Here is a 15,974-nt window from a genome sequence, read left to right as displayed (position 1 = left end):
TAAACTGTACCTTTAATTTGACAAACTCAACTCTATCTTGATGAAAGACAAGGCTCAGGTGATACAGGTAATATTTAATAAGCTAAAAATGCAACAGACTGTTACAAAAAACAAACAAAAAAAATAATTTCTGATGATTAGCATCTTGAAGGGATGCCCAGGACCTAGGACTGTAACATTTCTGCAGGTCAGGTGCATCACACAGGAACTGAGCTCCCCCATTTCACTTCTGAGAAGCACAAAAAGGCCTTTAACCTCCTGTTTGCCACTTTTTCAGCAGAAAAAGCAGCCCCCTACCCTGATGTTCCTGACAGGCCCAAAGAGAAAGCAGATGCAGAAGGCAGAAAAGTCACAAAGGGCTTCTCTTGGTACTGTTCAGAGGAACTGCCTACATACCTGCATCAAAGAGAAACACAGAGATTAAAGGCAAAACCCAAGCAGGCAGCCAGAAGAAGGACTGAGAAAAGTCCTGCTGCCTCTTCCCCTCCTCCCATGACTTCCCTGAGGGAGAGCTTTGAACAAAAGTACTGAGGAGAAAAGAGTTTGGAGTTCCTGTTTGATGGTGCTGTGGGAATTCTCAGAGGTGCTGTGGGAATTCCCTGCACGTTCTCCACTGCTGAGGCTTTGCCTTTCCAAAGGATTTGCACTCCATGCATCCACGACAGAAAATGCCATGATGGCAACATTATCTTCTCTGAGCAAACAATTATTTGTGCCTGGTATTTCAAAATGCAGGCAGGTGTAATGCTACAAAAGCTCTGCACCATTGGTCAAAATAGAAAAGCCACTTCACAATCCACAGTATTTTAAAGCTGTGGTCTCCAAAATGGCACCTCAGGGAATTTTGTATCCTTTTAACACACTTAATTCCTTTTAAGAGTAACAGGAGCTAAGTGTGAGCCAAAGGATAACATGATTCAAGATTTGACACAGATGTGCCACAATGGATACAGATACTACAGGAAACAACAGTCAGCTCCTAGATTTGTTCCAGACTATAAATCTTTTCTGTTAGTATGCATAAGGCACAGCTAAATGTGTCTGCTCAAACAGAAAAGAACAGGTCTAATCAGAGAGAACGAGACTGTTTCTCATAAAATGCAGGAGGAGCCTTTGTTTGGATTTTGCCAGCTACCTCAGACTTGAGATTTGTCTAAAACAGGCAAGATATAAGAATATTGTTGACAAAACAAGCAACTGTTATCACGCTTTCTTTTCATTGATTTAAAATTAAATAATAAGCTTTGGTTTTATCCTCACAGTACTTCTAAAAATAACAACAGTCCAGATAGGAAAAACAAATAATTTTATCTTCTAACTAGTTGTGCTACACAGAAAAAGAATGTGCAATAGCCTCTCAAGCACTGAAAAGGATCAGGGATCATGGATATGTTTTCAAAATTATTTTCAAAGCATCACAGTGATTCTGAAACTCTCAACAACCCAATGGCAGTGTATTTCCCACATCCTTAATCCTCTGCTTTGGAGAATGGGTGTCAGTATGAGCAAAGGAAAGTGGGGCTCAGCTTTGCTCCTCACAGGTCTCACAAGTGTTGCTGTGCCCTCACTATTCCTGAGCTCATCTCCAGAGATAAGCACAGCCTACGGCTCTTGCTGTCTGAGACATTTTGGCAATTTTTGTTCAGCAATTCAGGTTATGCAAGATAAAATTTCTTCCTCACAGGGAGGCCATTCTTTACCTCTGAGAGGTCTATTACCTTGCCTGCACTCTGCTCATTAGTTCTGCTATGTTATTTTGACATGGATTTATATCTTCATTCCTTAAAAGTATCTGGGTTTCGTTTCCTTCTGTTGCTGTAGCTTCTTCCTCAATCCTACCCGTAGCTCTGTGATCCTTCCAGATCCACTTAGGACATTCTCCATTTAATCAAGTGCTGAGATCTAAATTTCACATAATTTCTTTGACAATAAATTACTTTTTCTTTGTGTGTAGCCTCTTTAGTAGCAATTGATTGTAGATGCAGCAATTTTAATCATCTAAAGACTTCAGTCTAAGTGGTCTCAAATTGCAGCAAATGAATTAAGGAGATGGGCTCAAAATCTCTAATAGCAAGTTAGTGCAGAAATACAAAAAGAACTGGATTTTATTTTGAAGGAAATGTCTCTGTCAGGGAAAGCTTTTAAAAATACATAAACATACTGGAGAGGAAGTGTAGAAATGGTGAACTGGGAACCAGTGCATACCCTGACAATACAGTTTCAGGGATCATTTTATGAATGCTAAAAAGCTAAACCAGAGACTTTGATTTTCTCCTTTGCTCCTACCTGATGTAACATGTGTCCAACAATCACTTGCTGATTATATTATAATTAGTCCATTAAAAACTCTCAGTAAACCACATGAAAAAATAGACAAAATTTCTTTAAATAGAAAACCATTACAAACTTGGGCCATCAGAATGCCACCAGAAAAAATGGAAGCTAAAGTTATTACCATGACAATTTTTTACTTGTGTTCTGTTGTCTCAGGGAACATGTCTGCACCGTGCTTCATCCTGCTGGGATCTGGAATTGCTGTGAAATATAACCAGTCTGTATAATTAAAGCAGCAATTAACCTTGCTTTTGAACGACTTGGGAATTACATTTTGATTGAGAGGCACACAGCAAATCTCTGCTTCCAATATCTTCTCTTCTCATTGAGGAGATCATGCCATAGTGATTGAAATTCTTGATAACCTGGTCTGCTCTGTTTAAAAGTGTCTTCCTACCTGCTACAACCCTACAGCTCCAACCTGGGAATAAAATGCTGTGGATCTGGGCACTGAGCACAGCAGGAAAACCATAAATGTTTTAAGGCTGATCAATTCTGTAAAAAAAATCACTGTCACAAGAGCCATTTGTGAGCAGATCGTGTGCAGGGTCCACATTCCTTATTCATAACTCCTGGTTGAACAGCATCAATCAGCCAGTGACCAAGCAGACTCATCTGGAAATTTGAGTGCTCAGAAGAACCCAACCACATGCTCTGAGTGAAAGGAAAAAACTAGTGTGAGGCTGATTCTCAAATAAATGCATGGACCTTTGTAATGAATAACTAAAACACAAACTAACAAGAGAGCAGGTCTCAAAGCATTCTCTAAGCTAATGAAGGGACAATAACACAATGACTTTAGCAGGTGGGGAGCAACTTTGGATTCCCATCTGTACTGTCACTGAGTAAGAACTTGAAACATCAGACAACTAAATCAGGAGTTGGTAATGAAATCTTGATTTTATTCCAAACTGAAATAAAATCTATGCATGGTAAGGATTAATTTGTGGCACAGCACTTGCTAATTAACAAAGGCAACTGAGCTACAGGAAAGCCTTTATGCCCTGTTATGAAGACTTTGCCCATTTCAACTAAACCTTAAAATAGCTTTATTTTGCTATGCCATGTAATGTCTGGAAAGTATCTGGAAGTCAGCACTGACAGGCAACAGAGAAGGCTCAGGGAAGGCAAAGACAATGGATCAGACATATCCACATCAGCATGTTGAACAACTTTCAGTAATGATCCCCATCACAAAGCTGAACCCACAAGGCACCTAACAGAGATCGTGAGCACATGACATGTACCCAAACCACTTTTGCTCCTTCTCCATCACCCTATTTCATTGCCATTTTCAGACAGAACCATGGAGTCCTTTTGCTCTCGCACTCCACTTTGCTAGACACTACCCATAAAAAAGTTTTTCCATTTAATCCAAAAAGATTACTTTCCTAGCCACCTTAAAGCACTTAAAGTCTTTAAAGTACTTAAAACACGTACTAATAAGATTAACGAACCTCAGAAGAGCCTCCAGTCGCTCTCAGGCTGTAAAACTTCCTCCCCAAGACAAGAGCTTTGTGTGCAGCACTGGCAGAGCTCAGTGGCCTGAGCCTCACCAGGTGGATGGCGTGCCAGGAACCCAAGTTAAGAGCTGATGTAGAAGAAAGCTTGCTCCACGGAATTCCTAAGAGTCTGAAAAGCCAAAGTGCAGACGAAGGTTATCACAGAGGAGCAGTGTGCTGCAAGGACTAACAGCTATAAATAACACACAAAAGAAACCGTTTTACATTTGTTTGGTTTTGAGCACACATAAGAGAGATGGATTAGGGCTTTTTCTTGTGCAACACATCAGATTAATTCAACAACCTCTTCGCCAAAGAAGGCTCTTATGGGATTACATGTTCCTCTCCTTCCAGGACTCTTCTTTCCTTTGTTCAAAATAGGACTATTTAACAGAAGTTTGACTTCTGAGATCACACCTTTTGCTTCTGACCCTTGCTATGTCTCTAGGTGCTCCCTGAATCTTTGTTCTCTCACAAAATCAACCCAAACCTCTTTACTCCTTCTTGCTCCCCACCCCCTGTATGGCTGTATTCAACAAGCCATTCCCTCTGGAGCACAACACACAACAGCTTCTCTCTCTTTTACTTTCCTATGCCCTTTCCTTGTAGTTTTTCTCAGCAGCTCTCTCCCCATGTTTTCCTTCAGAAAGAACAGGCAATCTTAAACCATGCCCTGAATTTTAACTCCACAGCTCCAAGCATAGCAATTTCAAGAGCAAACCAACAACTTTCACAGGAAAGCAAACCTTTTAAAAAGCAACCTACTTAAATTACAGCCCTGTCTGGAGTGCAAAGAAATGGGGACCAAATCAGTGCCATTTTTCAGAGGCAACAAGAGCAGCAGCCTCCTTGCTGACTGTGCTAGACCTGCACCAGCCACGACTTCAGCAGAAACCTGGGACACTGAAACCCTGAAGTTTGCTCTCAACACAACTCCATCCTTACACAAACCAGCACCATGTGCTCCTGCCTATTCACACAGTTTAAAACAAGCAATATGCAAACAGCTTTCTTCTTCCATGCATATTATTAGTTTCACATTTGAATAGTCTCTGACCTGCAAGACCAGAAACTAATTCTGTTTCACTTCCCCAGGAATCCCTACCTATCTTGTGGCAACATCCCATTTTTAGTACATATCTGGTGCTCTTATATGCCAAGTAATAAAGCTCATCCATAGCAAAAACTTCCCAGAAAAAAGGATATGTATGAGTGAAATCTAATGACAGTGGATGCAGAATCCTGGCAGCAGGAAACAGCCATTTCTGCCAGTAATAGCAAAAGATTTTACCTACACCACTGCCAGAAAGGAAAAACCCAGCAAAGTCTAGTCAGACTAAGATGTTTTCTGTGGTACAGTAACTGATGAGCGCCGTTGCTAGACCATGATTAAAATTATCACCAAAGTATCACTGTCAGACTGAATTAAAGTTTGGATTACATTAGAAGGCACAGGCTGCATACAAAATTCGTACATAGGATGTATTGTTAAGGTTGCTAGAAGCTTCTGCTAAAAGCACCACCAGGCTAAGCACAAAACTATGTTAACAAGTACCCACAATTTGTCCTTGTTTTTGAGATAACAGCTCTTACATTTGCAAATGCTCAACTAGAATATGTTCCATCTCACAAACCAACAGCCTTATGACTGTTTGTCTTCTGTTAAAGGGGAAAAAAGAAAAAAAAAAAAAAAACCACGAGATTTCCATATGCATATATTTTATCTGGATATCTTGCTATCCCAGCTGTCTAGGAGAGGAGTGGAAATCCTGAGAGCTCCTCATCACCAGCACGTGTGGGTACCAGACACCCCTGATCAGAAACCTGCTGGGGTGCCAGCAGTAGCCAAGGGGCCCGTGTGATCTGCCCATATGCTCCCTCTTTACACAACAGATTGGTGCCAAAGCAAAGCAGTTCAAATGTTTTCAGTGCTCCTTCATCACAGCCAGCAATCTGCAAACAATCTGAAACTGCTTTATTCAGCCACACGCCACGGGTGCAGGTTTTAGCTCGAAGCATAAGCTCCCCATTCAGACGTGAAATGCCTCCACAGAGCTGAAAATCCTCCCTGCTTTGAGGAAGTCTGGAAAGGAATCTGACTAAATTTTTCAGCATTAAGGCTAAAAAAACAGGCAGTAAGAAAGTTGTCTAAAAACCAAATAAAACTGATGATGCTTGGTTCTTATTTAGAGAAAACAGGCAGTAGGAAAGTTGTCTAAAAACCAAATAAAACTGATGATGCTTGGTTCTTATTTAGAAAGGATATTAATTAAATATTATGTTTGTTGTGATGGCAAGAAAGGATTAAACATGTTCTGGGGACCAAAAATAGATTCTGGTACCAGTTATATAAAACCAGGCAGAGATGAGGAAAAAGAGGGAAAAACTGGGAAAACCACGGAAAGTTGTGCAGAAAATGGGGGAACACAGGGAAAATACACAGAAAAAAAAAGGGATGGAAATGGGGAGAAAACAGGAAAGGAGAAAACAAACAAAAAAGGAGAAAACAAAGTAAAAAATCCTAGAAAAAACGTCAGGAAATATCACACAAAATGCAGAAAAACCCATAGAAAAGCAGGGATCCTTTGCTATGATCCCATGAGATTTTCCCCACCCACCAGCGTTTTTTGGTGCTGGGGAGGAGCTCGAGATGGGGGAAAATGGGGAAAAATGGCATTGAGGTGGGAAAAATGGGAGAAAATGGGGGAAAATGTAGAAAAATGGGCAAAAAATAGGAAGGAAAATAAGTGGGAAAGAAGGGGGAGGAAAGGGGGTAAAAAAGGAAAAATAAAGAAAAAACAGGAAAAATCAGGAGAAATGGAAAAAGGAAGAACAAAAAGAAAAAATAGGTAAAGCGGGGGGAAAATAGGAAGAAAACAGGAAAGGAATGGGAAACCAGGTAAGTACCAGGAGGGGAAAAAAAAGGAAAAAATGGGAAAGAACAGGAAAAACAAGGAGAAAATGGAAAGGGGGATGGAAAAAAATGGGTGGAAAAGAGAGGAAACATGAAAACACTGGAAAAAAAACAGGAAAAAATGGAGGGGAAAAAAAAAAAAAACAGGGTGAAAGAAAAGGAATCTCTTTGGGATTATCCCTGGGAAGAATTCCCTATCCAACAGAGTCCCAGTGCATGAATATACATACATACATATATGTATGTCTAGTAGCATATGACATCTTTAGACTCCAATTTCTGGTGTGTAAGATGCAATCAAATGCCAGGCACTTAAATAAAATTAAAAAAAAAAATTCAAATCCCATTTCTGAGTATAAAACCCTGTACAGAAATGTATACAATACTCAGCAGCAGTAAAATGAGAAAAGTGTAGCTGGAGAAGAAAAAGAGCTCGACAAAGACTTCAAACTTCACAGCCTGACCTAACTTTTCTTTGTCAGAGAACTACTAAAACCTCTCTCAGACTAAGGAATATTTCCTTAATTCAAGATTCACTTCATCAAAAGTTTCACCACATCAAATACATCCCATTTGGTTCTTTAACAGGCTGGATCTCCAACTTGCCCATGTTTGTAAAATTATTTTTTCTTCCAAACTCCAGGCAGGTAAGTGTAATCAGCAAGATTTTGAAAATTGGAAAATCCACTTGTCTACAATCAATCAATCAATCATCAAGTAATCAATTTATGGCTTTTATCCCCACACTTTGACATTATTTCAGAAGTGGCATCCTAATATTCTTCCAGTGTATGATAACATTATTTTGGTGTCAGAAGTGAGATCATAACGTAGCAATGTAAGGAAATTTTAAATCACTGAAATATCCCCAATAGGAAAAAATATTGCTGCCAGAAATGAGTGTGGTGATAGAAAGGACAATCTAATCACAGTTATGAAGACTTTATCTGTCCTTATGTCCCATTTTGTTAATTTTCTGCTTAGCATGGAAGCAACCACTGATCTAGATCTACTTTTTTTTTTTTTTTAAATAGTTTAAAAATATTGTGCTTCTCATTTGTGGTTTCTCCAGTAACACTTCATTGTGGCATTTGGGAATGACATTTTGCATAACACAGTTGTTTTTCTGGTTTAAAAACTTATTTATTATTGATAATTGACAACTGCTTCAGACTTCCTGAGGACTGTATCGCTTAGTGGGACCTAACAGACAATAAAAGAAAAACATTTTTAACTTGAAGAAGATGACTTTAAATCAGGAAAACTTCTACAGAACACAGAATTTTTTGGTCCACGTTGGAGTGGTCATTTCCCTAAGAAACACTGACTAAGAAATCCTTCTTAATTTGATTTAGAATAAGCTGAGATGACCTTACATTTCCATGGGTCACAGTAAAAACCAAAATTATTGAAAACTAACAAAGCTGCAGTGATTTGATTTGCCCCCCAAATACAGTAAAGAACTATGTTACAGAACATTTTTACACAGCTCCTCTGGCAGAAACACTCATAAATCACAGACAGCAAATAGAATTGATTGCAGAGATGAATGTATCAACTTCTACAGGATTTTTTCCATACAAGCCTTTCTGAAAACTTTTTGCTCCAAGAGACATGCTGTAATTAAAAAATCAGCAATGAAATCCCAAACAATATAAAGAATTATAGCACCAATTAATTACGGTGCTTTCAAGCTGAAAAAAAAGCAATTTGCTAATGAAAACCACGATCGCTTAACAGTGGCGCTAACAGCAAAAAAAATTGTTGCAATAAATCACTCTTCATAAACATGGGCTTATATTGGAAGTCTTCCTAATCCAAACGTGTTACACTCAGCAAATTAGCCAAGATGTTCACTCCTCCAGGATCCACTATCCATATCCAAAAAAAAAAAAAAAAAAAAAAAAAAAAAAAAGGTGAGAAAAGCACAAAGAATTGCCGAGGGTGGGAGATGCTCTCACCAAAGCCATCCCTGCCCGAGAGGGGACAGTGGTACCTAAGGGCTCCCAGTACTCCACTGGAGAGGAAAGGCCTGGGAACACTGGTTCAGGTCAGGACAGCAGGATTACAGTGCATTGCACCACAGGTCCTGGAGAGCAGAAGGAAGCAGAACAGGTTTCCCAGAGGGGTTGTGGAGCCCCCATTTCTGAAGATGTTCAGGAACCATCTGGACGCGCTCCTGAGCGGCATCCTTGACAGGACCCAGCTCGGACAGGAAGGTTCCAGTGGTTCTTCCCAACCTCACCCCTTCTGTGATTCCATGTCTATGTCTGGGGATAAACGGGTGAACAGTCAAAGTAAGCTTTGAAACAGCAAAACAACCCCTATTGCATCTCACACATTGAATCAGAAACACAAAAAACCAGTTTATTTCTTAGCTACTCTGTACAAAGCAGACAGTGACACAATTTAGGGATGTCCAGTTCCAGAAAATGCCAGACAAGTCACTGGAAGCAACAACATTTATACTTGATCATTTGTATCATCTGAACACTGCCTAAAGATGATATCCTAACTGGTCTAATAGCCCATGGAGCAAAAAACACACAAAGCAAATAAAATTTTATAAACAACACAAAGAGCTGCAAGGAAAGAGATCAATCACGTGATTTTGTTTAGTGGAAAAATGTAGCTACATTTTATGAAATCTGAGGGGAAAAAGGCAATCACATGTTTAGATGACAAAAATCTATGCAAAAAAAAAAAAATTAAGTATAACTCTTTTTTAACTGAAAGCTGCCTTGAAAGAACCCTGAGGCACAACTTCAGTTTCTCTCACACAGAAGAGTTTGTGTGTTTGGTTTCAGGAAGGGTTGAGGCTGTGTGTGTTCTGTGGAAAGAAATCCACATGTAACATAAAACACGATTTAAACTATTCCCTTACACAGGAAAAGGCCCAAGGATGGACCACTGAAAAGGCTTCAGCTGCACAACACTTCTGCTGTTCAATCCTGATCTTGACCCTCTTTATTCAAGCATATGCATTGCTTTAATTACCTGCATTTACCCCCTGTGTATTTATTTACTTTTGCCCCCTTTTTTTTGTCTTCTATTTCCAAAGCAAACAAACATTTCTGGAGCTCAAACTTCTCTTGGTCAGCCAGGCACATTTTGCATACATGTCTCCATGGAGTATTTTTCTATTCAAAGTTTCAGAAAATGGCTGAAATTCCTGTTTCTTCAGCTTTGTGAGGCTTTAGCCAATTAAAAAGTCAAAATGACTGCTGAGGACTGTCACAGTGGTTTCACCAGACATGGATTTTTTTCTATATTAAAAAATCAAGCCGGTTGTCTTGAATGTTTATCAACTGTTATTCCCTCAAAAGCATGTTACAGATCCCTGAGACAGGATTCATGATGCAGATTAGAACATATTGTTTACAGCCCATAAACACTTTTTATTATAGTTTCATCATAAGGTAATTCCATTCTGTGGGGTAAATTAACATATTTTCCAGGGCTCATTAATCCTCATTTAATCACTCAGTGAACATGAACCAAACCCATTAAAAGGAAAATCAAGACATGAACTCTAATTTAAGCCACTATTTTACTAATTGCATTTATCTTTAGGAAATCCTTATATATAATACAAAAATTAGTTTCCTCTTCATTATATCTAGTGCACAAAAAGAGAATAAATGGACATGGGGCACATGCAGAGTGATGGATGGGAAGCTCCAGAAAGGGACTCAGTGGTGGAGGCACCAGAGCAGCACAAAGATGTCACAACCACTGACCAAATTTTCAGGCATCAAAGCAAAGCAGGTTTAGGAGGAGCCGAGACTGAGGCAGAGAAACAAAAGGAATGGGAAGATGACTTGGAAAGCAACCTGAAGCCCAGCACCCAAAAGCTGAACTCCCTGACAAACCCTCTGGCTGATGAAGTTGTACATTCCTCACTGTTGCACTTCCTTGAAGCACTGGGACAAATTTGCAACCATTTTGAAGTCAGCTGCCCCCAAAACCCAAACAAATATAATTCCCTCAATAATTTAAAGAGAAAACAGACAAGCTTGAGCATACCAGCTTGCCAGAGGCTCACATACCATCTTTCACAAGCTCTGCCCAACCTGCTATCACAATTCTACTTTAAACCTTTTTCCAGGCTTTAAGATGAAATCTTACAAGAAACAATAAAAGCAGTGAACAAGAAGCACCTTGAAACTTGTACTGAGTAATACAAAAGAAGCAGGAAATATTCTGGGACAGAGGACCAAATATTTCCAGCATTTCCCAAGGTAAATAAACTATTCCACTTGGGAGCTACAGGAGGTGAGCACAGGCAACCCAAGATTTTCATTTCTTTCAGTTGTAAACCCTTCCTTACATCTAGAGAACCCAGGATGGAAATCAAAGAGCTTCAACCAGATCCCTCTGACTTTTCCAGCCATTCCACTCATTTCAAAAAATTAAAGGTCAGTGATGACACTACAGATGTTTTAAAAAGTGTATAAAGAAACACAAAGTGTTTGCTGCAGGGGGCTGCTTATTCTAATAATTGTGCAACACCTCAAACACACCAAAGTTGCATGGCTAAGTAGCTGGTTTCATTGTAAAACAAAAAGGAATCATTAACATCCAGAAATTGGGGATTGCAGCTATCAGTTAAAAAGCTGCATGTCTGAAGTATTTCTACAGCTGCTAATTATAAATCAAAAATTTTTAAAAAATAGAAGAGAAAGTCACTAGCTGCTTCTGGACAGCTGAAAATAAAGTAAATTAATTAGTTTTTCAAACACACTTGAAAAAAATGTTCTAGTATTTAAGGTTTCTGTGCTATTAAGAGGCTGGTACACAATGCAGAATGAGAGAATTAATTCACTCTCTTCTAGCCAAAGGCAAATATAAATAACTATCAAATAATAAATTAAATGAGGTCTAAAATGGGATCTATAATTAATGACATTTCTGCTGACCATTTCAGTGACAGTATGATTTTAATAGCTACTTTCACAGAATGTCAGCCTCTAAGATAAGATACATTAAGTACCAAGTTAATTGCACGAGTATATAAATCCACCAGCATTTCCCAGCCACAGAAAAGAAGCACTGCCAGACAAAAATGACTGAAATGCCTTTATTGTGTCAGTGTTTTTCTTTCCCATGAGCATAAGGAACCAATTGCAAGCCCTGTTACACAAATCCAGCAGATTTTAGAGTTTTGTCTTTCTGACATCATTTTCAAGCAAGATTTGTCTGCTATCTATGGAAATTAAAGATCTCAAGGTGCTGACTGCCCTCAGCAAAAATGCATTTCTCCACACAGAGAAATGAGTTTAAAATATAACACTGAGTACAGCAGGCTACTAAACCCAAATCTGGAACATGAATCATTCAACACTTCCACTGAAACAGTAATTGGTAAGTTCTTTGGGGAAGAGATCAGCTCCTGGTTCAATGTTTATATAACTTTCAACACATTGAACTTCTGATCCATAACACTCTAATTTAAACAATAACAATCCCTTTAAAATGGGGGAAAGTGTGTACTCAGCTTATTTATGATCTAAAAGGAAAATATAGAAACATTTCCACCTGAGGCTAATGCAAAACATTCTCCTCTGGTCTTTGGACTTGACACAAGCTATAAATTTGTTATATTTGGGTTGAATATCATACATCTCAAAAAGAAGATACAAAGTAAGCAAGAGCAATGGTGGTTAAGAAGAAATTTCTATTTTTACCACATTGGTTTATTCAACTTAGAACAAATCTATAAGATAGTTGGATGACCTGATATTGCCTTTTGTTTTCATGAAAACCATTTTGGCCAAACAGTTCTGCTTCACATTGCTGTTAATGCATTTTCTGCACACGCTGAAAATACCATCAACATATGGTTTAAGAAAGTTTGGGTTTGCCTTATATAGTTCTCAATTTGGTCAACTCAATATTCTTTTTTCAAAATGGGAATCTCATCCTCGGTACATCAAATATATCACCATGATGGGTCATGTACATAACCAGGAATGCCTGATGAGCACATGACAGAAATGTTTTCACAAATTTACATCAGCACTGCAAAGCAGCACCTTTCCATACCACTCTGCAAAACAGGAATTCTGCCTGGGAAAGGGAGGTGCTGCCTCTTTCCGATTCAAACCCTTGTTCTGTCAACAGCTTGGAGACAAGGTACAGGAAATTATCTGCCAGGTGACCCTGCAAAATAATGCTTTGGGTGGGTTCATTTTCTGCATGCTTTGCTGAGCTAGCACTCACACAACTCCTTTTCTTTGAACAAAAGTGATCAACACACAAATTATTTTGGGGAAGAGGATCTTAATTAAAACCAAAATATTTTAGCTACAGAGACAATGAAATAATAACAATACATGTGAGGGTTTAGAGTGATCAAAACACATCTTTGACCTGTAATGTGGTGTATTAATAGAGAAAAGGCAAGGCAAGAGCTGTGGGGGACTCTCAGTGTGCCCTGCTGCTTAAATGTGACCAGTTCCACATCAGGAGTTTGTCTGCTGTTCACTACAGCTGCCTTTGAGAGAAACATTAAAGCTCAAGTTAGGACACCCTCATCTGTCACTGCTCCACAAAACATCCAACATCTACCAGTAAGTGTGAGGTGGAGCAGGAAGAACAAAAATCTGTGGGTAATGTATTAGTGACCAGCATGTCCTTGGAGCATAAAAGCCAAAATTAATACTTAATGTCATGAATTATGGATGCTGCTGAAAAGCTGTGCTGGAAAAGAGGTTGGGAAACCACTGTGGTTGAACTAGTAAGAAACCTACAGATTTGGCAGGGAACAAACCTCTAAAAACACAAAACTTTTCTATTTCAAGGGACAAAACATTGTGAATAAAAATAAACGTTCAGCATTCTTATGCTTCACTGACAAAAAACAATACATGATCATTCCCTTTTGTTTTCCTTCAGAGTCTTTGGAGTATGAATTAATCAAGTTTAAGCTTTTATAAAATAATCCTAATTTCACATAGAAAGTAATGGGCTGTACTGGACCATGCAGGTGGTAGAACTTGTATATTTATGGTATGTGATTATATCCACAAAATATCACCTCGGTTCTCAGCAGTGGCCAAAAAAAAACCACACATAGGAAATAACTAGAAATGAAGCAGAGACCCAAACAATTATTATCAGGTCAGGTGCATACCAAACTAGATTCATGAGAGCCTGCACAAATACCTTTTGGAATTGAATAAATATATATGTGCAGATTCCAAGTAACCATTGCTACAGACCAGGCTCAAAAATGCTAAAATCTCAGATACTTTTGCTAAAATAGATTGGAACGTTTACTATGAGAAAAAAAATTTTGAACATTTTGAAGACAAAATAGTTCCAAGCAGGTATATTTTCCCCACATCCCTGGCACAAAGGAGACCACCATGCACAGAACTTGTAAAAAAAAACTTGGCAAGTTAATCCTTCAACATCCTAACAAAGCTGAGCTCATCAAGTTTTCTTGCACTTTGTCTTGTACTACTGCTGAAAATGAAAAAATACACACAGAGCCAGAAATGAACCTGGATTTCATAGCCAAGCTTAAAGCTTCAGCTCATTGATTAAAGCATAGTAAAGAGAAAAGGCACAAAAAGGAAAAAGGCACCTCTTATACTGCAAAATACTAGAATAATACAATATATTATTAGAAATAATAGAATACTATGTGACTTTACTGATAGGTACCAGTACCATAAATGCAGACATGGTGTAAGAAAATGGAGCCAAAAAGCAACTGGCAAAACTTACAAAGTGAATTTCCTCTAATTAAAAATCTACTTGTGCTCTCATTACATCAGTCTTGCTCTGAAGGTGCTTTTCCTCTCCTTCTCACATCTCCAGTGCACACTGCACACATTGCCAGGCTCAGATATCACACCCCCAGATATGCACACAAACATTTTTCCTCCTAAAATATTCAGCCACCAACACTGCTGTCTGTCTCATGCTGGGGTGTGCATGAAAACAAAAGAATCCAGCTCCTCAGAAATTCCTGCCAGCAGCACCAGAGCCTCCCTTTTGCTCTATGCCTGTGACTTCTATTAGGGATAGATGAAAATGACAAACTCTGCGTGACTCCACTGCTCCAACAGCTGCTGTCACGTTCTTTTCAATCTCTCCAAAGTAATTATTTCATTTAAAAAGCAGAACGCTGCAGCTTATGATGAGAAAAACAGTTATTACTTAACTAAAAGTGAGCATAGCCAGTTCCTTGCAAATTTAAATTAAGAAATTACTTCACCATTTGCAAGGGACTTTGCCTATTTATATCAGTTGAAACTCTCTGCCTAGAAACTCTGAATTGGAAATAAGTTAAAAAGGAAAGAAAAATGCACTGGAAAAATCAGAACTATGAAAGACACCACCAAAACAGATAAAATTACTTTAAAATAAATGAGCCTCATTGTTTTCTATCAAAATTCAGCATTCTGAAATAATTTTGCCCCTATTCTGAAAGTACAAAAACCAAGACATAATTAGTTCTTTTCACTGCAGTGTAAAGAATGCAATACCTCTGTAATTGCCACAATTTAATATTTTTGTTCTGTTTTAGATTGCATATTGTAAAACAACTTCCAGAGTGAGAGATCAGTGCCACTTATAATTGAAACTTGTTAAAATATTGTTTCAAAAACAATGAGGCTGGAAAAGATTTCTAAGAGCAGAATCTCTCACCAGAGTCCCGACTCGTTACTTAAATATTTTGCAAAAGAAAGCAACAACAGATTTAGGTTATAAACACAATTTTTCTATTGCTCTTACCTTGCCCACTCTTCATATTAGTTGCCACTTTTGTGCTAAAAAGGGCACATTTTTAGCTGTACACATCTCCTACCACCTTTAGGATAATTCCTGTCTATGCATTTCTCCATCTGTCCTAAACAATTGACAGTATCTTCCACCTTCTTTCAACCACATCAATTACAGGTGTGCTCAAAGCATTTTCTGTATGACACAAAATTAATGTCTCATAGACACAGGCACAGCATTTGAGATCAAATAATTCTGCTTTAGTGACAAAGTATTTAACCTGGGGTTGAGGAAAAAGCACATCAACAGCTTGGGTAAGGGCAACTTGTACTGATCAGAGATCTTGTAAAATTCACCTCACTGGTGTTTTGATAGGAAATTTCTGTGGAACAATTTGACACTTTTAAATTATTACGGGTTCAGGCAGAACACCTCATTACTTTCTCCCTGTAGCACATAAGTAAGTGCTTTCAAATTTCATCTGCCTC

The 15,974-nt window shown here is 38.5% G+C and overlaps 2 long non-coding RNA genes across 2 annotated transcripts in view; both read right to left on the bottom strand.

Annotated features, from left to right (window-relative positions):
- Positions 1-15,974, bottom strand: part of LOC148224642 (uncharacterized) — a 435,112-nt gene that overhangs the window by 250,859 nt on the left and 168,279 nt on the right. The gene's annotated exons all lie outside the window — the stretch shown is intronic.
- LOC148224643 (uncharacterized) overlaps positions 1-15,974 on the bottom strand; it is a 92,434-nt gene that overhangs the window by 50,610 nt on the left and 25,850 nt on the right. Inside the window, exon 2 of the long non-coding RNA XR_015800746.1 lies at positions 3,792-3,966. This is a non-coding gene — a long non-coding RNA (uncharacterized LOC148224643). The remainder of the gene's footprint in view (positions 1-3,791; positions 3,967-15,974) is intronic.

The sequence above is a fragment of the Sturnus vulgaris genome, chromosome 2, assembly GCF_052056855.1.
Source record: "Sturnus vulgaris isolate bStuVul1 chromosome 2, bStuVul1.hap1, whole genome shotgun sequence".
NCBI classification, from domain to species: Eukaryota; Metazoa; Chordata; class Aves; order Passeriformes; family Sturnidae; genus Sturnus; species Sturnus vulgaris.
Note: the sequence above shows the minus strand (reverse complement) of the source record. Positions and strands in the feature narration are given on the sequence as shown.